General features: G+C 41.2%; 1 protein-coding gene and 1 long non-coding RNA gene across 3 annotated transcripts in view; both read right to left on the reverse strand.

The window, feature by feature from the left end:
- The window catches only part of PTPRT (protein tyrosine phosphatase receptor type T), a 1,142,536-nt gene that overhangs the window by 457,771 nt on the left and 658,483 nt on the right, over positions 1 to 26,282 (reverse strand). The window lies entirely within an intron of this gene.
- LOC129625959 (uncharacterized) overlaps positions 8,153 to 26,282 on the reverse strand; it is a 115,318-nt gene continuing 97,188 nt past the window's right edge. Inside the window, exon 2 of the long non-coding RNA XR_008701675.1 lies at positions 8,153 to 8,851. This is a non-coding gene — a long non-coding RNA (uncharacterized LOC129625959). The remainder of the gene's footprint in view (positions 8,852 to 26,282) is intronic.

A 26,282-nucleotide genomic window follows, 5' to 3' on the forward strand; every position in this document is an offset into this window, starting at 1 on the left:
ATAGGTCTTTAGTTTCTTTAGATAGATATATTCCTAAGTATTTTATTCTTTCTGTTGCAATGGTGAATGGAATTGTTTCCTTAATTTCTCTTTCTGTTTTCTCATTATTAGTGTATAGGAATGCAAGGGATTTCTGTGTGTTGATTTTATATCCTGCAACTTTACTATAATCATTGATTAGTTCTAGTACTTTTCTGGTGGTCTTTAGGGTTTTCTATGTAGAGGATCATGTCATCTGCAAATAGTGAGAGCTTTACTTCTTCTTTTCCAATTTGGATTCCTTTTCTTTCTTTTTCTGCTCTGATTGCTGTGGCCAAAACTTCCAAAACTATGTTGAATAGTAATGGTGAAAGTGGGCACCCTTGTCTTGTTCCTGACTTTAGAGGAAATGCTTTCAATTTTTCACCATTGAGGATAATGTTTGCTGTGGGTTTGTCATATATAGCTTTTATTATGTTGAGGTATGTTCCTTCTCTTTTTTGGCCTCATAGAATGAGTTTGGAAGTTTACCATCCTCTGCAATTTTCTGGAAGAGTTTGAGCAGGATAGGTGTTAGCTCTTCTCTAAATTTTTGGTAGAATTCAGCTGTGAAGCCGTCTGGAGCTGGGCTTTTATTTGCTGGAAGATTTTTGATTACAGTTGCAATTTCTGTGCTTGTGATGGGTCTGTTAAGATTTTCTATTTCTTCCTGGTTGAGTTTTGGAAAGTTGTACTTTTCTAAGAATTTGTCCATTTCTTCCACATTGTCCATTTTATTGGCATATAATTGTTGATAGTGGTCTCTTGTGATCCTTTGTATTTCTGTGTTGTCTGTTGTGATCTCTCCATTTTCATTTCTAATTTTATTGATTTGATTTTTCTCCCTTTGTTTCTTGATGAGTCTGGCTAATGGCTTGTCAATTTTATTTATCCTTTCAAAGAACCAGCTTTTGGCTTTGTTGATTTTTGCTATGGTCTCTTTTGTTTCTTTTGCATTTATTTCTGCTTTAATTTTTAAGCTTTCCTTCCTTCTACTAACCCTGGGGTTCTTCATTTCTTCCTTTTCTAGTTGCTTTAGGTGTAGAGTTAGGTTATTTATTTGACTTTTTTCTTGTTTCTTGAGGTATGCCTGTGTTGCTATGAACTTTCCCCTTAGGACTCCTTTTACAGTGTCCCACAGGTTTTGGGTTGTTGTGTTTTCATTTTCATTCATTTCTATGCAAATTTTGATTTCTTTTTTGATTTCTTCTGTGATTTGTTGGTTATTCAGCAGCGTGTTGTTCAGCCTCCATATGTTGGAATTTTTAATAGTTTTTCTCCTGTAATTGAGAGCTAATCTTACTGCATTGTGGTCAGAAAAGATGCTTGGAATGATTTCTATTTTTTTGAATTTACTAAGGCTAGATTTATGGCCCAGGATGTGATCTATCCTGGAGAAGGTTCCATGTGCACTTGAGAAAAAGGTGAAATTCATTGTTTGGGGATGAAATGTCCTATAGATATCAATTAGGTCTAACTGGTCTATTGTATCGTTTAAAGTTTGTGTTTCCTTGTTAATTTTCTGTTTAATTGATCTGTCCATAGGTGTGAGTGGGGTATTAAAGTCTCCCACTATTATTGTGTTATTGTTAATTTCTCCTTTCATACTTGTTAGCATTTGTTTTACATATTGCTGCGCTCCCGTGTTGGGTGCATATATATTTATAATTGTTATATCTTCTTCTTGGATAGATCCTTTGATCATTATGTAGTGACCATCTTTGTCTCTTTTCACAGCCTTTGTTTTAAAGTCTATTTTATCTGATATGAGTATTGCTACTCCTGCTTTCTTTTGGTCCCTATTTGCATGGAAAATCTTTTCCAGCCCTTCACTTTCAGTCTGTATGTGTCCCCTGTTCTGAGGTGGGTCTCTTGTAGACAACATGTATAGGGGTCTTGTTTTTGTATCCATTCAGCCAGTCTTTGTCTTTTGGTTGGGGCATTCAACCCATTTACGTTTAAGGTAATTACTGATAAGTATGATCCCATTGCCATTTACTTTATTGTTTTGGGTTCGATTTATACACCGTTTTTGTGTTTCCTGTCTAGAGAATATCCTTTAGTAGTTGTTGGAGAGCTGGTTTGGTGGTGCAGAATTCTCTCAGCTTTTGCTTGTCTGAAAAGGTTTTGATTTCTCCTTCATACTTGAATGAGATCCTTGCTGGGTACAATAATCTGGGCTGTAGGTTATTTTCTTTCATCACTTTAAATATGTCTTGCCATTCCCTCCTGGCTTGAAGAGTTTCTATTGAAAGATCAGCTATTATCCTTATGAGAATTCCCTTGTGTGTTATTTGTTGTTTTTCCCTTGCTGCTTTTAATATTTGTTCTTTGTGTTTGATCTTTGTTAATTTGATTAATATGTGTCTTGGGGTGTTTTGCCTTGGGTTTATCCTGTTTGGGACTCTCTGGGTTTCTTGGACTTGGGTGATTATTTCCTTCCCCATTTTAGGGAAGTTTTCAACTATTATCTCCTCAAGTATTTTCTCATGGTCTTTCTTTTTGTCTTCTTCTTCTGGGACCCCTATGATTTGAATGTTGTAGCGTTTAATATTGTCCTGGAGATCTCTGAGATTGTCCTCATTTCTTTTAATTCGTTTTTCTTTTATCCTCTCTGATTCATTTATTTCTACCATTCTATCTTCTAATTCACTAATCCTATCTTCTGCCTCTGTTATTCTACTATTTGTTGCCTCCAGAGTGTTTTTAATTTCATTTATTGCATTATTCATTATATATTGACTTTTTTATTTCTTCTAGATCCTTGTTAAACCTTTCTTGCATCTTCTCAATCCTTGTCTCCAGGCTATTTATCTGTGATTCCATTTTGATTTCAAGACTTTGGATCAATTTCACTATCATTATTCGGAATTCTTTATCAGGTAGATTCCCTATCTCTTCCTCTTTTGTTTGGTTTGGTGGGCATTTATCCTGTTCCTTTATCTGCTGGGTATTCCTCTGTCTCTTCATCTTGTTTAAATTGCTGATTTTGGGGTGTCCTTTCTGTATTCTGGCAGTTTGTGGAGTTCTCTTTATTGTGGAGTTTCCTCGCTGTGTGTGGGTTTGTACAGGTGGTTTGTCAAGGTTTCCTGGTTAGGGAAGCTTGTGTCGGTGTTCTGGTGGGTGGAGCTGTATTTCTTCTCTCTGGAGTGCAATGAAGTGTCCAGTAATGAGTTATGCGATGTCTATGGTTTTGGGGTGACTTTGGGCAGCCTGTATCTTGGAGCTCAGGGCTGTGTTCCTTTGTTGCTGGAGAATTTGCTTGGTATGTCTTGCCCCGGAACTTGTTGGCCCTTGTGTGGTGCTTGGTTTCAGTGTAGGTATGGAGGCGTTTGATGAGCTCCTGTCAATTAATGTTCCTTGGAGTCAGGAGTTCCCTGGAGTCAGGGTTTGGACTTAAGCCTCCTGCTTCCAGTTATTGGTCTTATTTTTACAGTAGTTTCAAAACTTCTCCTTCTATACAGCACCATTGATAAAACATCTACGTTAAAAATGAAAAGTTTCTCTACCGTGAGGGTCACCCGGAGAGGTTCACAGCATTACATGGAGAAGAGAAGAGGGAGGAGGGAGTTAGAGGTGACCCGAATGAGATGAGGTGGAATCAATAGAGGAGAGAGTGGGCTAGCCAGTAATCACTTCCTTATGTGCACTCCACAACTGGACCGCTCAGAGATCTTCACGGAGTTATACAGAGAAGAGAAGAAGGAGGAAGGAGACAGAGGTGGCCAGGAGGATAAAAGGCGGGAATGAAAAGGAGGGAGACAGATCCAGCCAGTAATCGGTTCCCTAAGTGTTCTCCACCGTCTGGAACACACAGAAATTCACAGAGTTGGGTAGAGTAGAGAGGGGTTAGGGAGGAGACACAGGCGACCTGGTGGAGAAAAAGGAGAGTCCAAAGGGAGATAGAGCAGTCAAGCCAGTAATCTCGCTCCCTAGTGAAAAATGGGTCCTGAAGATTGGGTTCTTAAAGGTACAAAATTGGTAACAAATACATAAAAGCAAAAATGAAAAATCTAGAGTAGAGTTTGGAATTTCAAAAATACGATGTTAGAGAAAAGAAGAAGGAAAAGAAAGAGAGAAAAAACGAATAAACAAAAACAAACAAGGTCGCAAAAATTATAAAGAAAATATAGGTACAAAATTGGTAACTAATACCAAAAAGCAAAAGTTAAAAATCTAGAGTAGAGTTTGGAATTTCAAAAATACAATGTTAAAAAAAAGAAGAAGAAAAAGAAAGAGAGAAAAAAACAAAAACAAAGTCGCAAAAACTATAAAGAAAATACAGGTACAAATTGATATCAAATACCAAAAAGCATAAATTAAAAATCTAGAGTAGAGTTTGGAATTTCAGATATACAATGTTATATAAAAGAAGAAGAGAAAGAAACAGGAAAAAAAATCACAGAAATTATAAAAAAAAAACTATAGGTACAAAATTGATAACAAATACCAAAAAGCTAAAATTAAAAATCTAGAGTAGAGTTTGGAATTTCAAAAATACGATGTTAAAGAAAAGAAGAAGGAAAAAAAAAAAAAAAACAAGGACAAAAATTATAAAAAAAAATATATATGAAGTTTGCTGTAAAAAAAATAGGGTCTTTTTTTTTTTTGCAAATAGGTTATAAAAGTGAAAATTAAAGGAATAATAGAGGACTTAAAATTTTTTTTAAAAATTTAAAAAAAATGAATGAATGATCGTAAAAATAGTAAAAATATATCTAGGACTTTCTCTGGTTTTGTTGTGAGTATTGTGGGTTCAGTTCATTTTTGGCTAGTTCCTTGGTCTGACTTATATTTCTCAAGATCTATAGGCCCCTTCCTATGTAGTCGGTAGTAACCACAGGGTTTTAATCTATTGCCTGTAGCTTCCAAGGCGGTTCCCTCTGTTATAGCTTCTTCTGTTTGCTGGTCTCTTTAGTGTCTGGTTTCTGCCCTGATACAAAGGGGATGGTGGAGGACACTTTTTTTTTTTTTTAGGCTCACTTGTTCAGTCATGCTGTGGGGAGGGAGGGAGGGATGCTGCAAATAAATAACACTGGCATGTGCTCGCAGTGCCTCAGCCACACTGGGTCTGCCCCCGCTCACGGCGTGTAGCCTCCCTGCCCACACTGCTCAGGCTCTAGGTTGCTCCGCAGGGAACCATCCGTGGCAGGCCCTGGGCTGCCTGCACCTCCCAGGTCCAAGTCGCTCAGGTTCAGGCACTCGGGTAGTCCTCAGAGGCGCAGACTTGGTTGAGTCTGCGTTTTGTGCCCTTCCCAGGTCCGAGCAGCTCAGGTAATGAGGTGTTTGGCGAGCGCGATTGCTGCGACTTATCGCCTCCTCACCGCTCGGTTATCTAGGTGTACAACTGGTGCACCTTCTCAGGCAGATGTTGACCATCCAGACCCCCAAGAAGTTTTAGTTAGCAAAGAAGCCTGCTTACAGTTTTATAATGTCTCTCCGGGGCTGTGATTGCTCCCTTCCGGTTCTGGCTGCCTGTCACCGGAGGGGGAAGGTCTGCAGCCGGCTATCTCTGTTCAGTCCTTTGTTCCGTGCGCGGGCCTGGCCGTGTCTTAGGTTAGGGCTGGCTTTTCGCGTGGTAGATATCCCACAGTCTGGTTTGCTAGCCCAAATTATTTCGCTCAGATAGCACTCAGGGTATTCAGGCCAGGTCCTTACCCTAAGCAATGCAGCCCGCACCGCGCCTCCCTGCCCAGCCCCCACTTGCTAGTGGCATGTGCAGGCGTCTGTGCTGCTTCTCTGCTGGGGGAGTTACCGTAGGGCTCGCAATCTGCAGGTTTTAATTGTTTATTTATTTTTCCTCCCTGTTATGTTGCCCTCTGTGCTTCCAAAGCTCGGCATAGATTTGGCAGTGAGGTTTCCTGGTGTCTGGAAACTTCTCTCTTTTTAAGACTCCCTTCCCGGGACAGAACTCCGTCCCTCCCTCTTTTGTCTCTTTTTTTGTCTTTTATATTTTTTCCTACCTCCTTTCGAAGACTTGGATTGCTTTTCTGGGTGCCTGATGTCCTCTGCCGGCATTCAGAAGTTGTTTTGTGGAATTTACTCGGTGTTTAAATGTTCTTTTGATGAATTTTTGGGGAAGAAAGTGTTCTCCCCGTCCTACTCCTCCGCCATCTTGGCTCCTCCCCTGCACACAAGTTTAGAATTCTTTGTATCTGCTACTGAATGTATCCTTTCATCGTCATACAGTTTCTTTTTTTTTTAATAATTTTTTTTTTTTTTTTGCCTTAAAGCCAGTTTTGCCTTTATTACTATTGGTACACCAGCTTTCTCCTGGCTAGTTTTTGTGCATAATATTTTATCCTATATTCAAACAAACAGTGAATGTTTTCTCATCCTTTTACTTCTAGTCTCTTTGCATCCTTATATTTGAGATGTGTCTCTTAAAAAGAATAGAATTTAAAAATATTTTTATTGTAAAACGTAGTAAAAAAATAAAACAGAATAAAACAAATGTAGAACAAAATAAATGTTTATGAAGCAAATATCCTTGCTATCAACACTTGAGTTAAAAAGTAAAATTTGCTAGTCACCTTAAAAGCCCTGCCTGTCCCAGTCATAAACTCTTTCCTTTTCGAAAATTAATCAGGATTCTGACTTTTATGATAATCACTCTCACTTTTATTTACAGCTTTATCTTCCAAATGTTCATTTCCAAACACTACAGTTCACTTCTTTCTTGTTTTGGTTTGTTTTTTAAGGATACACAAGTCTTTCCTAGTTTGTAGGTTCCCCCTCAACTGCATTTACTTTTTTTTTTTTTAACCCAATGTAATTTCTTTGTTAAAATCCTAGATCACTGGATCTACAGTTGCTCTGGTTTCTGCTTGTATTTTTTTCTGCTGCAGCTGTGAAGTCAACTAATTCTCTAAGGAGGCCTAGCTCCCTTTAAGGAAAAAGGGTACTTAGAAACCAAGATCTGGGTGCTAGATGTGTTCACTGTTGACTGTAATTTCTTCTAGGTCTTCTTAGTAGACAGTGTTTAGAAATACATGTGTGTATAACTCTTGCTTACACACACATCTATATTTATTCCTCCATCACCCTTCACACCTCTTTCTCTGCCTCTCTCTCTAATCTATCATTTCATTCTAGTACCTCTGATTCCAATCAAACACTGCTTATTCTTGCCTTACCAATTTCAGCTATTTCATATGAAGTCAGAATAAAATAGCTCTAGAATTCATAATAACACTGTGATTCAAATACTCAGGGTTACAGGTTTTTACTTCACTTTACTGTCTTACATCTGTGTTGCCTTTCTTCACCAAGATCCTAGTTTGAAAGGAGACAAGAGTACAAGAGAATTAGAAAATCATGTAATCATTCATGTGTTTCCTACCTCCATTTTCTGTATTTAACAGTATCAGGGTAACAGTAATGACATCAGTCTTAGCTCCCTAATTTGATGACTGAAACAGTAAAATTTTCTCATAGATTCAAGTCCTGTATCTCTGCATTTTAAATAGTTGTACTGAATCTGCATTGCCAGACCATATAGCCATTTAAAATTATGCTTTTTCTATACAAGTAAGTATGTGTTTTATGTCATCAGCCCTTATGTTGATGGTGCTCTAATCACATTGATTTGTTCTTTATTTTATTTATGTTTAAAAAGCCCATTCTTGAGTACATTCTTCAGGAAGAACCCAGGAAAACAGTATTTTCTAATTTATTGCATGTTGCTAGTCATTTGTCTGCATTCATCATGCTTAAAAGTCTGCTGCTATGAACAAAGTGCTTGGCTCACATTTTCTTTACTTGTGTTTCATAAATGTATTGTTCCATTTTCTTCTGGCACAAAACATTTCTGTCAAAAAGTCTGATAATAATCTGATTTTCTTTCCTTTATATGTGACTTAGTCATTTTGCCTGGAAGCACAAGAGATGTTTTTCCTTCTAAAGTCAAAAACTTTTATTAAAACACACCTCAGTGTTGGCCATTTCAAGTTGACTTTCTCAAGTAGATGTGGTACCCTTCCAGTCTATCATTTTTTTTTAATTTCCGTAAAAATTTCTTGGATTGTACTTTTTGATATTTATCTCCTTGCTGTGGGTTTCTTCTTGGGGGACTCTGTTATAGCTCTGATGTTCTTAGCCTGTCTTCCAGCTTTTTCATTTTCTCTTTAATCCACTTACTGCTTTCTTCTGTGAAAGTTTACTTCTTTAGTCTGGTTTTTTTTTTTTTTTTTTCCAGGCATTATCTGTTGTGTTGTTTTAGTTTGGGGTTACTTCCAGTTCATATATATTTTCTTAAAATTTCTAATTATTTCCTGAGTCCCATGACCTCATTTTAGGAATTTTTAATTCTGATTTTTTAATTGTTCTTTCACATCTTGTACCATTCTCTTCATGACGTTAGCACTTTTTGTCATGGTATATTGTAGCTTTTATCTGACTTATAGACACATTATCTGGCTTGCTTTTACTGTCTACAGAGTTGCTATTCCTTTTCTTACTAACTTTGCCCATGTTCTGATTCCAATCACTCTGTCCTCTCTTTTATGTGAAATCAGTTTTCCAGAATATTGAGAAGAGACTGTAGTAGTTTAAAATCCAACTTCTCACCCCAGAGAGCTCTCACTTTTGCTGTCTTTGTGTAATGTTCAAAGACAACTTTCCAATACGGTGGCATTCTTTCTGAGACACCTCCTCTCTGTTTTCCTCACATTCTTTTATCCAGATCACCAACTTCCGGTCACTCTGGTCTCTGCGCTGCTCAGCTTAGATTCTGGGACCCAGTATTTATTCCTGGGAGGGGGCTTCAGCTGGTTTACTTTAGAGCAGGGATCCCCAACCACTGGGATCTAACGTTTGACCATCTGAGGTGGAGCTGACGTAATAAGAACAGAAATAAAGTACACAATAAGAGTAATGTGCTTGAATCATCCCGAAACCATCCCCCTGCCCCCAGGTCCATGGAAAACTTGTCTTCCACAAAACCAGTCCCTGGTGACAGAAAGGTTGGGGACCGCTGCTTTACAGAGCTTACAGGGTCCAGACTGGTCTAGATTTTATTGCTGACTGCTTATGATCCTCCACTACTGGTGTGTGTGAGAGCCCTCCTAGTTTTCACTACTGTTCTCAGTTTGATTGTCAAGCTTTCCAGTGGTTCTGTTGGCTCTCATTGATCCTGAGGTCCATGTGATGGCTCATTGCTTTCCCTTCCTTCCTCCTGCACAGTTCTGATATCGGGCTGGTCTTGCAGCTGTCTGCCTGATAATCTGATCTTTCCTTTATACGTGATTTAGCCTGTTTTGCCTGAAAGCACGAAGGTTTATTTTTCTTTTAAGTACAGAGATTTTATTTGAATATATCTGTGTTGGCCATCCCAGTTGTCAGCACTTTGACTTTCCCCTCTCACAATTTGTAATTCATGAGGGGAGCTTGTCACCCAGGTATTGTGTAGATATTATCCATGGGTTTTGTTTTGCTATTTGAGTTTTTTTTGTCCATTCATATGAACGAATTGGGGAAAATTCAAAAACTACATCACCAGTGTCATTTTCAAACATGTAGCCTTTTTTTTTTTTTTAACTACTTAATCTGACAATGTATCTCTTAATTGGTGAATTTAGAATGATAAGAGACATATACTATGGTTACCGATAAACCTGGAAATAGTTCATCTTCTTTTGCATTTTTACTTTGTCCTACAATTTATAAACAACTTTATACTCTCTTTAATTCAATTTTGTCTCTCCTGTGTCTTCTAGAGTTTATTATACACATTTTATTTAAGTCAAATATTATCAGGCCCTCCACTTACCAAATGATCCAAAAGGTCAGGGCAATTTTTATCAATCAACTCCCTTCCATTTTATATATTATTATTGTCCAACAGTTTAGTTCTCTGTTTCCTGCACATGCACATAACAATTCAAGCATTATTATTTTTTTATGTCATCAATATTGACTTCAATATCGTTTACCAATGTCTTCGCTCACCTTTCTTTCTTGCATTTAGGCCTTTCTAAGATCAATGTTCTTTTTCTTGAACCAAAATCTTTCGACTTTCCTATAGTGAGATTTCACTGGCAGCCAATTCTTGGTTTTTATTTATCAGAATACTTTCCTCTCATCCCATTTTCAATTATGTATTCAATTTACAGTTTACTTTTTTTCTTCCTCCCTCTGAACTTTGCAGATTTTTCAACTGTTTTCCATTGCCAGGGTTAAAAAGCTGTTTTGGATTGGTCATGGCATGACAAGGTGATCTGTGTATTTTTCCAGTCATCTTTGAAGACTTTTTTTGGGTGCTCTGAAATTTTCTGTAAGAAATCTCCCCACCCACTTAAAAGAAAAATGTTTAATCCATCCAGTTTAGGATTAACTGAAGCATCTTGAAGCAGAACTGTCTTTTGTCAGTTCTAGAAAGCCCTTTGCCAAATCTCTTTGAATACTGCCTCCTCCCCAAGACTCCACTCGCAGAAGATACCTTGTGAGACTCTCTCAGCTGTGTTTCAAGTCTTATCTCTCCTCTGCCATGTTTCCCTTTTGTTTTCCTGAGTACATTTTGGGGAGTTTATTAATTTCTATTTTCCATGTCATTAATTCTCTCCTCATGTATGTTTCATTTCCTTCATAACATGTCTGCTGAGTTTATACTTTCGTATCTAAATTTTATTTGATGCTTTTTATAATATGCCTCATCAACACTTGGTGCTTTCTTGAGCCATTAGCCTGTCTTTTACTCCTTTAAATGCTTTAAATATCTTTTCCCCTCTATTCAGTTGTTCAATCAACAGTAACCCATTTCTAGTATGTAAGCTTTATTGAACGTGGGACCCTACATCTAACTGTCCAAGGCTATTAAAACTCAGAATCTAGGTCTTTACTGGAGAATTCCCCAGTAAATTGTTATTCCCCAATGACAGTGTTGACATTTGCCTGCTACTCAAGTCTTGGCTCTCCTTTCATTTTTGTCCCTGAATATTTCCTTTACTTACACAAGGGCTTTGTAGGTGGCACAGTGGTAAAGAATCTGCCTGCCAACGCAGGAGGTGGAAGAGACATAGATTCGACCCCTGGGTCAGGAAGATCAGAGAAGGAAATGGCAACCTGCTTCAGTATTCTTGCCTGAAAGAGTCCACAGATGGAGGAGTCTGGCAGGCTATAGTCCATGGGGTTGCAGAGAGTCAGACATGACTGAGCACACACTTATTCACTTAAAAGCACACTTGTGATTTTCCAGCAAATAGGTAATTGCTACAGGAGGATATTGGGGGGGGATGTCTTATTTTCAATACTACCCATAGTGAAAGTCAGTTGGGTAATTTCCACATTTTCATTTCTGTAATTTTAATTTCAAGGGTTTGGGGAATGGAGAAATTACAGCAAAAAGGCTATGCAGAGAACACTGAATTCATTTATCTGCTGAAGTTCACCTTCTAATAACTCAACAAGAAATGTCAATGGGGATCATGCTCCTGGAATTGTTGTGTGTTCGATCATATCTGTCTTTTATATATATATGTGAACGGAAGTTTGACCAGATACAGATTCTGATGGTCAAGCTAATTCACTGAAATATTTAAAGATATTATCCTACTGTCATTCAGCATTTACTGTTTTGGGGAAAAGCCTTTTCTTTTTCCTTTATAGGCCACTTGATACGTTTCTTTGTACCAACAAATGAATCTCTGTTTAGATTTCAAATCCATCAATTTTACTATGATCTATCTTTGTTTTGAATATTCTGGATCATGCTATCCCAGAACACGGTGTGAACTTTCATTCTCTACATTGAAGTTTCCTTTAATTTCTAGAGTATGTTATTGTTTTTTATCTTTGATTTTTTTTTGTTGTTGTTACATTTCTTTGCTTTTTTCCTTTGGTGTCACCAAGTATGTACATATTGGATCTCCTTTGTCTTCAACGATTATTGTTCCCTCCCTAATGCTTTTTAACATTCTGTCGATTTCATTTCATTTTCCCCACTGCTATTCATACTCTTTAATATTTTTAGGACTGTCCATTCTCCTTTTTAATGCTTCAACTATGGCTCCTTCCTTTCTGTGATGGTTTTATTTTGCTATAGCATAAACATGTTTTATTCCCTGCTTGATTTTCCTCTGTGTTGAGTTTTGGCATAAAGAGTTAATTATTTAATTTCCTTCTTACATAAATGATGATACATTTGGTCCCAATTTTCATTGTATTTGTGGTAAAAGTTTCTAGCAGTGTTTGTGTATATGTGTTTACTTCTCTCTGTTCCTTTCCTCAATTTTATTGTACTGTCTTTGTGTAGAATCTGTACTGGTTCTTTTTAAAATAAGTATTAGTACCATTATTTGATTGAGCTGAGTTTTACTGGCATTAGCTATTCATAGAAGGTTTTATTAAAAATGGGACAGGGCCACATTCTAAGCTAATTCTCCCCAATTTATAGCAAAATGCCTTATGGTGGAATGTTGGGTGTATACATTTAACTGATGTTTTACCAAGCAAAGGTCAATGTCAGAAGGTTTAGTCTGTTCTGCCTTGATTCACTAACAGACTGCCTCCCTGGCTTTTTATGCAATCATTCCTTCATTGCTTCTCTATGGTGCTGAATTGTCTCCAGGGATTATCTTATTTATTCTATTCCTGGCATTGACATCAAAGAAATGATTGGTTTTATCCATTAGCAGACACCCAATCTCATCAGTCATCCTGTGGACACTGAGGTCTACAGCCACAGATCTCTTCTCCCAGTATCTGATCACACCCTTGATCAGCACACTACAGACAGTCCTCATAGTTATCGTCCAGCATTCATATTCTTCTTAGTTTTACCATACCATATATGCATTTCCTTTCCTTCTGATTTTATTTTTTTAATGGAGGAGTAATTTCTGAGAGAATAAGGGGGCAGAAGGATCTTTACTCTGCCATCTCAAAATCAGGAGTCTGTTACTCACCTTTCTTAACCACTTTTGATATAGAAAATGTTGGAGCCTTTTCACAAGTCTGAGTAGATTATAGGCTGTCCCCTGAAGTGTCATTTGTAATTAGGTTGTCTGGAAGTTGGAATGCATTTTCTTTCAGAAACCAAGTTATAAATGGTAGTTGGCAACCAAGGCCAACTTTTCAATAGGTTGTTTAGCTGGATACATTGTGCTAATAGCATTATTCTGGCTTCACAGAACTACCATTTATTTATTTCTATGGGAAAATGAATTCCACGTTCTAGCTAGTAGAATATAGTACATTTAAACATGCAAAGTTATGTCACTCTTTTGTGTGAGATCCTTCAGTAGTTTGCCCACACTCTTAAGCTAGAGACAAAATCAGTAACAAGGCCTAGTGGGCCCGTGCTCAGACTCTGCTGCTCCTCTGCTTTTGAACCATTATTCAAACTGGCCTTCTTACTGTTGCTGAAATGTGTCCTACTTCTTCCAGCCTCAGAGCCTTTGAACATTTAGATACAGAATATCTTTCTCTCACACTTTGCCTTTGAATGCCTAAAATCCCATGGATGGAGAAGCCTGGTAGGCTGCAGTCCATGGGGTCACTAGAGTTGGACACAACTGAGTGACTTCACTTTCACTTTTCACTTTCATGCACTGGAGAAGGAAATGGCAATCCACTCCAGTGTTCTTGCCTGGAGAATCCCAGGGACGGGGGAGCCTGGTGGGCTGCCATCTCCGGGGTCACACAGAGTCAGACACAACTGAAGCGACTTAGCAGCAGCAGTAGCAGCATCCTTCAGAACTCAGTCCAAACTTTCTTTGCGTAGCCTTCATAGACCTTAGAAGCCAACTAACCCTACTGGACACTTTCTAATAACACCATCCTGTCTTCATTTACATTTATGACTCTATGTCCAACACCCCACATAGTGCCTGCATATGTGTGTGTGTGTTAGTCGCTTATTCGTGTCTGACTCTTTGCGACCCCATGGACTGCAGCCTGCCAGGCTGTTTGTCCATGCAATTCTCCAGGCAAAAATACTGGAGTGGGTTGCCATTTCCTTCTCCAGAGTGCCTGCATATAGTTGATACCAATTAAGCCCATGTTAGATGAGTAAACAAACAAATGATGAAATATTTTGTATCAAAGACAAGAGTTCTTACACTCAAATTCACTTGCTTGGAGCCAAAGAAATTTTCTGATGCCAACAGTCTGGATATCTTGGCTCTGCTTCTCAAATGGACCGTTTCTATGTTACATATGACTCTAACTTCCATCCTCATGATGACCAATGCTACAAGTAGCCCTTATTACAATTATATGCACATTCTGAAAAGTCATTCAAAATACTATTATCTAATTCCTCCAGGAACACAGCTTTAAATATCCAAAAAATACAAAAATCAATTGCATTTTAAGATTATCCAGTCTTAGATGTCTCCACTTCAACATTATAGTGAAGTGACTGAAAGTCGCTCAGTTGTGTCCGACTCTTTGCGACCCCATGGACTATGGGGTCACAGTCCATGGAATTCTCCAGGCCAGAATACTGGAGTGGGTAGCCTTTCCCTTCTCCAGGGGATCTTCCCAACCCAGGAATTGAACCAGGGTCTCCTGCATTGCAGGCAGATTCCTTACCAACTGAGCAATAGAACTGTGGCCATATAGATCAATCTTTTCTGATAGTCTTATTTTTTAAACATTTGGGCTCTTGCTCTCAGAAAGTGCATCTCGCCTGTTGGCTTTGAGCCCTAATCTTTTTTCTCATAAAACCCAGCAGCTGTCCATTCGTGGTCCTGTCACTCCCCAGTTTGTCACAGCTCTCTTTCTGAATCCTTTCATGCTTCCTGCCAGGCTTAACTCTCATAGAAAGGAGTTCAGATAAGTTTCCAACTCTCTGTGTGAAACACAACCGATCTTTTTATTCTAAATTTACTTGACCCAGTTCCAGTACATAACCCCGATCAGGTTTCCTCGTCTGTAAGATGCAGTCACACAGTATCTAGCACAGTGTATGGCATTCTGCAGGTCCTCAGTGAGAGATAGTGGAATATAACTGCTGAATTCAGAAGAAGAGCAGAATCCCAAAGAGAATGTCAGTTGAAGGATCTGTTTGGCCAAAGCAAGGAAGGGTATCCCAAGAGTGAAAAGCCTCAGTAAACAGCACAGGTAAGGGGGCCCTGAGACTGCCAACGTCTCATGAGACTGTCTGATGCCTGTGATCCATGAATGGTCACATCTCAGAGGGAAGGAAGGGAGAAAAAGGGACCTACTATTGACAATACTTACCATCAAGTTTAGAAATACCTTCTGGATGCCCAGTTCTAAGTAAATTTTAAAATCTTGAAGAAATTACCTTTACTTCTGAGCAACTTGTCAGAACCAAAAAATGACTTTATGGGTTTGCCATGTGCAGAAGGAATAGGCTTTCTATTGAAACATTAGTACCTGAGCTACTGTGAGATGAGTTTATTTAGCTCCTCTCCCCCACTCTCCAGCTCTGTGTTTTTTCATTCCTCCATGTCTTTATGAGCTGTTGGCTAGAGAATGCTGCCAGAAGAAGCCTTCACCATTCATGAGCACATCAAGCCTGTTTGCTAGATGGAACTATGTTGATTTGGGATGAGTTTATAAGGCCATGGACTTGCTATTTGCCTCTAGTCATTAATCGATTCCATGTATCTTGAGAAAATAAAGATCTTGTGCATAGGTTGATGAGTTAGTTTCCACAGAGTCAATGAGAAACTGGAAGTGATTCACTGATAAATAATTTTGGAGGGAGACTACATCTTCTAGGATGACCTTCTTCTTCAGAATGGGGGGACCAAGCTGGGAACTTCTATGAACCCTCCTACTATCCCGGCCAGCCATTCCTCAGTTACACATACCTGCTGTCAGCCAGGCACTGGGCCACATGGGAGTCAGCCATAAAGAATGAAGAGCACAGCGGGAAAGCCAGACACAGACAATCATAATGTTATCTGTTAGGTGCTATGTTTGAGTGATGTATGAACTGCTATGTGAGCACTGAAGACAGGGCAGCTCCCTTAGCCTGGAGATCTTAGTGAAGACTTTGAAGAAGAGCTGACTTTTGGGGTCAAACTAGGAGGAAGAAGAGGAATTAACCAGGATAATGTGGGGAAGGAAAACAGAAGCCCCTGAGTTCATTGTTGTTGTTCAGTCAGTAAGTCGTGTCCAACTCTTTTGCAACCTCATGGACTATAGCCCAGCAGGCTCCTCTGTCCATGGGATTTTCCAGGCAAGAATGCTGGAGTGGGTTGCCATTTCCTTCTCCAGGGAATCTTCTCAACCCAGAGATTGAATCCATTTCTCCTGCATCGGAGGGTTGGTTCTTTACCACTTTACCACCAGGGAAGCCTGAGTTCAGTGTTACCTATCTGGCATTCCCCCTCATGTTTCTGAGAATACCTAGGCATTCCCTGTAGAACAAGGCTTCTTTGGACCAAGGCTTTTTCCCTGACTCACCGGATCAATCATCACCTTTAGTTGTCAGCTGAAGCCAAACAAAAGGGGAATAGAGGGTGGGATTCACGCATTCAAGTTAACCATAACACAAGGCTGCTGCTGCTGCTAAGTCGCTTCAGTCATGTCTGACTCTGTGTGACCCCATAGATGGCAGCCCACCAGGTTCCCCCGTCCCTGGGATTCTCCAGGCAAGAACACTGGAGTGGGTTGCCATTTCCTTCTCCAATGCATGAAAGTGAAAAGTGAAAGTGAAGTCGCTCAGTTGTGTCCGACTCTGTGTGACCCCATGGACTGCAGCCTACCAGGCTCCTCCGTCCATGGGATTAACACAAGGCACATATGCGCAAACATGGCTTCTGATTTGATAGAGCTGCAGTGAAGCCCAGCACTTGCTTTTTAGGAACAAAAATGAAAATATAATTTACAAGATAAATTTGATATCAGTGATCCCTGAAACACACTTGGAGAAACATGGTCCTATCGTCTTCCCTATGACACAGTGCCCGGCACAATGTCCCACACCTTCAAACCCAACACACAACAGAAGAAACTGAACAGAACAGCCAACAACTTCAGATCTAAGACCAAGTATAACTCTTGCTGCCCCCTGATTGGTGGCATATAGATTCCATCCACCTTTGGTTTGTATGTATCTTTTTTGGAATCTAAGAAAGTTGGTAACTTAAAATCTGAAAGTTAAGGAGATATTAATAGATGCTCAAGTGCCAACAGTGGTTTCTTCAGGGATAAAACTTTCGCTGTTTAAGTTAGGTTTAGATGTTCTAAAATGTTAGCATTTTGCAATGAGCGTATCTTCTTTTATATTCTGAAGAACAGAACAAAGATCACAGAAAATTGAAAATTTACTGAGGGTGGGATGTTAGACATTGGGCAGTCTTCTTTGTGAAAAGGGATTATAAACAGTCAAAAGAAGAGCTTCAACAGAAATTGAAAGAGAAGTGAGGCATCTATAAATTGATTAGCTTCTTATTGACTATGGTTTTCACTTTGGGATAGCAGATGTGCCTGACTTACTGCAAGGAACATTCATAAGAAAGTCAACAACTATTCCTAGGGATTCATTGAGCAAATATGTATTGAACGCCTCCTGACTACCAGGACCTCTTGATTCCCATGACTGGTGCTTTCATTTTGGAATGCAGCCAACCATGAGAGCAAGCGACTGGCAGCAGACCAGACTAGGGGCAGATGCTCAGGAATAAGGCCCCATGTAAGAGACTAAGCACAGAAGCATTCCCGGAAAAGTCAGTTTGGGGATAGATGTTGCCTGTCCTCCAACTGCCCTGCAGACACGAACCTTCACAGGTCAGAGAGGGAGGGGCCCAGCACGCAGCGCAGCCCTCTAATTGTACTGGGATACAGAAAAGAGGAGAGGCTCAGTCAAGCACGTGCTATCTGAGGACTAGTGCTTTTGCCTGTCTGCCAGATGCTGGAGCTAGAAAAATTATCTGACAGGGCCCTCATGCTCATGGAAGTTGGTGAGATAAACAGAGGCCCAAACTAACAATTCACAGTACTTCAGTATGGTAAGTGATGACAGGGGTATAGGGTACATGAACTTGGGTTTGGGAATATACAAGGCTGTCACGTAGCATGGTATGTGACCCTTTGTCTCATGTTTCAGGTGGGAACGGGGCCTCCTGAATACAGAGCCATGGATGGAATTGGGGTATCAGCCACCATCAGCTCATAGGTTCAAGTCCCAAGCTCCTCGAGTTCTTTGAGCCTCGGCTCCCATGTCGGTAGTTTAAACCTCATAGGATTGTTTGTGAGGCTGATATAATGGGTACACAAGTGCTCAGAACATGGTAGGCTTCCAGTGAATAGAAGAACTCTAGCCATTCAGGCACCCATTCAGATCCGTCTATGACAGGGACACACCTAGTTGAAGACAGGTCCATCTTAAATAAAGAAGAAGGTCCCGAGGACGAGCATTTGCTGTATTGGGCCCATCTATCTCCCCAGACCTGAGAGAGCCTTCCCCCTGCCCCCCACCACTTCTGTCCCGAGAACCCAGGAGTTGTTTGAGCTTGGCCAGCCACAGGCTCTAGGTACAAACCCAATCTTGGAACACATACTTCCCCTTCTTCCCAAAGCACACCTATAGCTCTGGGCAAGAAGCCCCAGAACTACATTCCCCTCCAAACAATGTCCTTTTAAGCCCCAGAGCTAGCTGGGAAAGTCATTTAACAGACGCTGCCCAAACGCCCCTCTTAACGCAGGGAGAGGTGCAGGAGCTCCAGCAGCTCCTTTAATGCAACTGGATTAATTGCCTGCTCAGAAAACAGCTCGATTCTAAATGATCCTAAATGGCCTCTAATACCTGTAATCTTCCCTCTACCACGTTGTCCTGCTGCATTGCTAAAGTGGAGCTGGTTCTGGGAGCTGGTTTGCTCAGTAAACAGCAGGCAGCGTTGCGGGAGGCCAAGGAAATCAGGCTCAGTTCCAAAGGAAGGCTGAGAAATTGATGAAAACGCCACTGGCCTATTCACCAGCCTAATTTGATTCCAGAAAATCAAGCGGAGGAATTTGGGCTGGCTTGTTCCTTTGCAGGACTGAGCAATCAAAAGATACGGTGCAGCTCTCAGCCCAGGCGTGCAGTGGGGGGTCCCTCTCGAGGGTCTCGCTTTGCTTTCTGAAGAGGGAGCTGTGATGACACTGTGACGCCCGTCAGTCAATCTACTGGGGAATCTCAGGGCTTGGGGGCTGGGACACGAAGGGCTGTGAGCGTGGCTTCGGATGTGCACTTGCCTGTATCTACAGGTGAACGTGAGGCTTAAGAGAAGGGACTCTGGTTGATATCATGGCTCTGCCATTACTCTTATGTCACCTTGGGCAAGTTACCTTTTAGTGCCTCAGTTTCTTCACCTGTAAAATGGGGGTGACTATAACAGCACCTACCTCAAGGTGTTTTTGTGAGGATTAAATGCCTTAATACGTATGAGCCTAAGGTGCCTGACCAGTCTCTGGGTCATGGTGAATACTCTGTGTGTTTGCTTGCCCTGCCTACATGTGGCCAGGTGAACTGGTGCCTGAGGTGTGGCACCGAGATGTCTCAAGAGCATCAGATGCCTTCTTCTCCTACTGAACAAACACCGGAAGCCTATCCATCTTCTCACACGTGCTGCCCACTCTGTGATCATCCTGCCTAGCTGGCTGCCCTCTCTGATCATGTCTGCAGTTTCCAAAGAGACCCACATGGAGGGAAGGTAGGGTCACCTGAGTGGGGAAAAGGTAGGGAGAAGGTGGGCTAGCCCCATCTGGGAAACGGAAGGTGGAGCAGACAGAGGTCTGCATTTCCTCCCTGCAGGCCAGTGATGGCGAGGATCAGGGGAAAAAAGTCAGACCTGCTCTATCTGCTTGAATCTCCCACTATTTGATCCTGCCACTGCCTACTGCCTTCTCCTTGGGAGCTTTCACCACCCCCAGGTTTGGCCCTGAGAGGTTTTCTGAGTCTTTGGCTAACAGATACCAGAAGAGCATGTGTGTGGATTTCCAAAAGGCGAGCATCGCGCATGACAAAGACATCAAGGACAAGATGCAGAACTGTGGTGCTGGAGACGGCGCCTCAACAACACTGGCCACTTAATCAGCATTAGCGCCCGAGACTTAGATGCTGACAGCTGCGCCTGCGCTCACTTCACAGCTGTTTACCCTCTGCGCCTGATGCGCACGCCTGCTATTGGCTACATGTGATCAACTGCCTTGTGCCTCAGCTGCTTCCTCCACACAATGGGGGTAATGATTGTGTCTAAGCGTAAGGTGAAACGGGGATGGAAGAGGCATAGCAACCATGGTTAGCCCTTGTTGAGCATCCAGGATTCACACATGAGCACTCAGTTGCACACCTCATGTGCACCCTCTCACTGGTCCTTCCCACGCCCGGTGCGTGGCGAGCCCTGCTGTCCATCCCCTCCCCGCGCAGATGAGAAAACAGAGGAAAAAGGATGGTTCAAGAATCCAGCCCAGCCACAGAGCTAGTAAATAAGGGGCTTTTTTCAAGACCCTGGCACATAAAAAGCACTCAATAAAAATGCAGCTGCTTTGGCAGCTATCGTAAGTGCTAAGCTTTGGAGGAGAAAAAGGGCTCCCAACCTGAGAAGGGTACCAGAGAGAGGGAAGGGCTGACAGAACTAGGTAGTGATGCCTGGGGAAAGTGCTGGCATTGATGGTACCCTGAAAAAAGAGACTAAGGGCACCTCTCTGGGGTCCTCATGGCAGGGCAAGTCTTGAAACGGGCTTGATTCATAAAGGGCTGGCAGCTGAAGACCCAGTACCCATTCCAAGGCCACCAGGAGCAGCTGGAGTAGATCGGGGCCCCACACAGACAGCAGGGGCTGTCAGGAGTCACTTCATCTCGCCCCCTTAGTGGCCCCATCTGTGAACTGGGCATATAGATACCTATCCTGCTTATCAATAGAAGGCTATGGGGGCTCACATAGACAAGCCAGTCTGATTATTCCGCACAACCTCTCTCAGAGGAAAGAACAACTTCCTGGACTGGGTTTAAGGCAAAAAACAAATGTCCCACGAGATGGAAGCCTGAGACTCCTGGTGGGCACAGGAACCCAAGCATGTCAACGTTCAACCATTTCATAAGCAATAGCTTCCCACAGGCCAGGCAATTTTTCCTTCTCAAAGAAAACAAGCAGCTAATGCTCCAAAGGCTGCCTATGCCCTAAATGTTATCTTTAATCCTTACAGCAATCCCATGAGATAAATCTTGTTTTGATTTCACAGAAGTCAAAACGTGATTTTCCCAAGAGATTAAATGATTCACCCAAAGGCAGAGAGCTGGCGATGTGGGAACTCTAGGTATGAACCTAAGGCTATCCAGCTCCAATATTCTTGTCCACGGTTCGTATGCTACTCCCTCTTCCTAATCCTTCTTTACTCTGCCTCTGCATACCTGTTGAGAGACACTGCACTCCTGTGTGTGGACATTTTTCTGTTATCAACCTCACAGGCTATGAGGATGCTATGACTCATGGGTCTCTGGCTATGCAGCAGAAAAATGAAGGTAGTAACAGTTCACTCGCTGGGCTCAAAATGAAATGAGGACGTGCACAGAGTATCCATCACAACACATGAGGAGGTCCCCACTCTCCCTATTACGTGTGCAGATGTTACACCAGTTTGGGGCTAACAGATTGGCAGAAATGAAAATATTCCTTTAAGTTCAAGTGTTGATAAAGATGGGAGGAAAAGATACTCTTTTATACCACGGATGGAAGCACCAATTGGTAGAGTTACCTAGGAGAGCACTTTGCTAAGATGCAGCAAAATCTAAAATTTTAATCTCTATATAGTTCCCCAGGGAAATGCCCTGTGCCCAAAGCAGCAGGTTAGGGGAGGGTCGATAAAGAATTTATTTTGGGGACTTCCCTGGTGGTCCCGTGGTTGGATTTCTCTCTGCTGCAAAGTTCGGGGAGTGGGGAGTGCATATTAGATTCCTTATTGGGGAATGGGAAACTAAAATCCCAAATGCTGTGTGGCAGAGGCTGAAACAAAAAATTATTTTGGCAATGGCAAAACTGTATAGCCAACCAAAATGTCTGAAAGTGAAAATGTTAAGTCACTCAGTTTTGTCCAAATCTTTGTGATCCCATGGACTACAGCCTGCCAGGATCCTCTGTCCATGGGGATTCTCCAGACAAGAATACTAGAGTGGGCTGCCATGCCCTCCTTAGGGGATCTTCCCAATCCAGGGATTGAACCCAGGTCTCCCACATTGCAGGCAGATTCTTTACCATCTGAACTACCAGGGAAGCCCAAGAATACTGGAGTGGATGGCCTATCCCTTCTCCAGGGGATCTTCTCAACCCAGGAATCGAACTGGGGTCTCTTGCATTGCAGGCAGATTCTTTTCCTGCTGAGCTACCAGGGAAGCCCACTGGAACGGGTAGCCATTACCAAAAGGTTGGTCCTGGTATATGCAGCCATTACTAAAATGTCTACTGATGGACTAATGACCAAATAATTATAATATATCCCTTATGTGGAATATTCTCCAAGCAATAGAATGGGAAAAAAGTAAATTCTAGAATACAAATATCTTTTAAAAACTCAAGCATGACAATAGGTTTTACAACACATAGAGAAGTATGAAAAGCACTAGACGAAGCCTTTTATACTGATAAGCATGGTACCTACCAAGCAGTGGGGGAGGGCCACAGGTCAGAGTAGACTTGGTATTATCTAATCTGCTCTAATTTTTCACAAGGCAAATTTATATTCACATCTGATTTATGTATTTACAAAGGTAAAATAATTGTAGTAATAATTATAATGTATTAAGTGCTAGGTCTGAGTATTCATTTTCATTTGAAATAAAATAGATCAGTTAATAAATAAGCGTATGTGTATCTGCTCTAATTAGTATACTTTCATATGCCATCTTTTTGAAAACTGCAACAGGAATAATCATCTTTACTATGCTGATAACGAAATTAAGGTTCAGTGTAACCAACTTGCTCCATGCATAAGGAAAAAATTCAGGGCTGAAAACCGACAGTCTGCTTTCAAGTTCGGTTCTCTTTCCATCTCGTCATTCATTCAACAAGTCTGAGCACGACTCAGAGCCCAGGCACCATGCTAGGTACCAGGGCCACATCGGGGGACAGGATGGACACTCTCCCTGACTTCACTGCCTCACAGTCCGGTAAGGAAACTGGAGAGACCCACACACCGTCAGGACTAGGGACTATGCTTGGGCTTCACAGAGAATAGCTTACCCTTTACTGATGTCTGAAACAAAACAGGGAGCACAGCTAAACAACTAGATTTGGGTCTGGCACATCATCATAATGGACATGAACTTGGGCAAACTCTGGGAGATGGCAAGGGACAGGGAAGCCTGGCGTGCTGCAGTCCATAGGGTTGCAAAGAGTCGGACACGACTGGGTGACTGAAAACCAGCATCACTGCCGTAACGTCCACCACTGTGTAGTAGTGCTGATTCAAAGATTCTGGTTCTCCCGATTGATTCTTCAACCAGTGGTCAAAATTAAAACTGTGACTGAGCGTTAACTTTGCACCAGGCATCATCTAACATGTAAATGCTTTGACATTTGATGTTCATGTTATCCCTATGAAATGGCTGATATTACAATTTTCATTATACAAATGAGGATAGTGAGGCACAGAAATGAAAACACACACACATGAAACAAATAAAAATTTGCTTGAGGTTTTCTAGTTCGCAAATTCTAGAGCCAAAGTTCAATGCAGGAACATTTCATGCTTGATGTCTAATGTGAGATCCCCAAGTTAAATGCTCCAAAGCGCCCAACAGAACATGCACGTATCAAGGTTCCTTCTCCTAGTCTTCCATGAAATCTGAGCATATTCACTGAGTATTAGATTGCCTCTCCTTTTTCAAGAGTCAGGGGTGGCTGGAAAGATGAAGGCATGGGTTCTTTAGGGCTAAATCTCATGTCGCCTGTTAGCAGAAATTAAGAGGCTCTGCAGAGAAGGTTGACTTTTTCTTCAGCAACTGCAAGTGTGTAAGAGCCTCTTGACCACAGTCCCCTAATCAGAGGAGCACCTTGCTAATTGTCACTAATGGGATTAGCAGAATTAATTGGCTACTCAAAAATATTACATTTCAAGCCACATAGGGACTAACCTGGGCCATCACTGGGAACATTACTGCTCAGTATAGAGAGTAGGAGTCAACTGGCCTCCACAGGGACTTCCCGGTATTCTCATTTATTCCTCTCACGCATCGTGAGGAGTCTGCTGTGTGTTAGAGAGATGGCTAACTCATCATCTAACTCATTTGGGCTATTTCACCGATAGCAATCTGTCACCTCCAGGGCCTATCTCCTGCAGCATAGAACCTGTTCCACCCCCACCTCCTTCCCCCACACATTAGACTCTTCCATACTTCCACTCCATGGAGTTATCTCTAATTCTCCTCCTCGGGTAGTTCACAGTGATACATACAAACTTCTATTTCACCAACACTATGGGACCAGTTTTCCATTGGCAATAGAAGCTCAGGGTCAGACACTATGCTGTTTTCATTGCTGTATCCTCAGATCTTATTAATAATTACAGTGCGAGGCATTCTGTAAGGCTCAGAATTTGCTGACTGCCTCTGCCTCTCCAGGCTGTGCACATACTTACTTTGGTTCTGAATTCAAGGGCATGGATTTAGGGAATGTGCACTTTACACTGTCAGGGAATTATGTGAAAATACTACACACAAGATTGGTTATACTTTTTACCAGGTGGGGAAAAAAAAAAGCCATATGCCACAGAATACTCAAACTCAGCATTTTTCACACTAAACAGTTTCCTCCTAACTCTGATGTTCATATTGTGTGTTTCTGATCCTGGTGAATCCAAAAACTAAGGAATCACCATCACTTTCTTTATTTTCCCCTGCTTTAATTAGGGATTAATTTCAATATATCTATCTCTTTAACTGATCTCTTATCAGAGTTGTCTAAGTCACAGCATTTCTTACTAGACACACGTATCAAGGAAATGCATCAAACATGAGAGATAAAGATCAAGACAAGTATCATATAATATAGCTTATATGTGGAATCTAAGAAATGGACACAAATGAACTTATTTACAAAACAGAAATAGACTCACATAGAAAATAAACTTATGGTTATCAGAGGTAGGGAGGGATAAATTAGAAGTTTAGGATTAAAATATGCACACTACTAAATACAAAAGTGAGGACTTCTCTGGTAGCTCAGACAGTAAAGCATCTGCCTATAATGCCGGAGACCAGGGTTCAATCCCTGGGTCGGGAACATCCCCTGGAGAAAGAAATGGCAACCCACTCCAGTACTCTTGCCTGGAAAATCCCATGGACAGAGAAGCCTGGTAGGCTACAGTCCATGGGGGTCACAAAAAGTCAGACATGACTGAGCAACTTTCACATACACACAAAAGCATGAAAAAGATAAGCAGAACAAAACAATTTGGAGGGAAATGGATAATTCAGGGGTGAAGATAAATTATAAAAGAAAACTATTATTAACATCCCCAGAGACATAAAAGAACATATCATAAAACTATAGACAAAATGTTAGTGGAAAAAGAACATTCCCAAAACAAGAAAAAGCCCTTGGAAATTAAAAATATGGTAGTGTGTACTAAAATTCAATAGAAGGGTCAGAAGATGAAGCTGAGGAAATCTCTTGAAAAGCAGAGCCAAAGAAGCCAAAGATCTGGAAAAGAGCAAAAATAGGAGCCAGCAATACAGCAGTTCCAACCAACAAATAATAAAGTTCTAGAAAAGGAAAGTTGAGAAAAGGAAGGGAAAGAAAAATCAGCAAAAAGAGTTCAAGGAAGTATCCTCAAAGTCAAGGGCATGTGTGGCCAGAATGAAATAGCACATCTGTATCCAACAGAAATGAATAAAAAGTGATCCACGTTAAGGTACGCACTTATGAAATGTTATAACTATGAGACATTGATGACATCCAACAAAGCTGGGCTGGTGTAAGGGAGCAGGTAATAATCAGGAATCGGAATGGCTTTAGTTTTCTCAAAAGCCATGTTGGCGGGGAGGGTTGGGGGGTTGGATATCCTTGGTGGTCCAGTGGCTAAGACTGCACTCCCAGTGGAGGTGGCCTGGGTTCCATCCCTGGTCAGGGAACTAGATCCCAGATATTGCAACTGAAGATGCTACATGCCTCACTAGAGATCCAAGAAGCCATGTGCTGCAACTAGGACCCAGCACAGGCAAATTAAAAAAAAAAAAAAAAAAGTGATGTTGGGTGCTGGGATACAACAGGAACTATACCTTCCATTGGAAGGAAATTATTTCCAATCAAATCACTCATTTAGTTAAGGGTTGACTAAGTACTCCACATGTTGACCTCCTGGACACACTT

Source organism: Bubalus kerabau, chromosome 13 (genome assembly GCF_029407905.1).
Source record: "Bubalus kerabau isolate K-KA32 ecotype Philippines breed swamp buffalo chromosome 13, PCC_UOA_SB_1v2, whole genome shotgun sequence".
Lineage (NCBI taxonomy): Eukaryota > Metazoa > Chordata > Mammalia > Artiodactyla > Bovidae > Bubalus > Bubalus kerabau.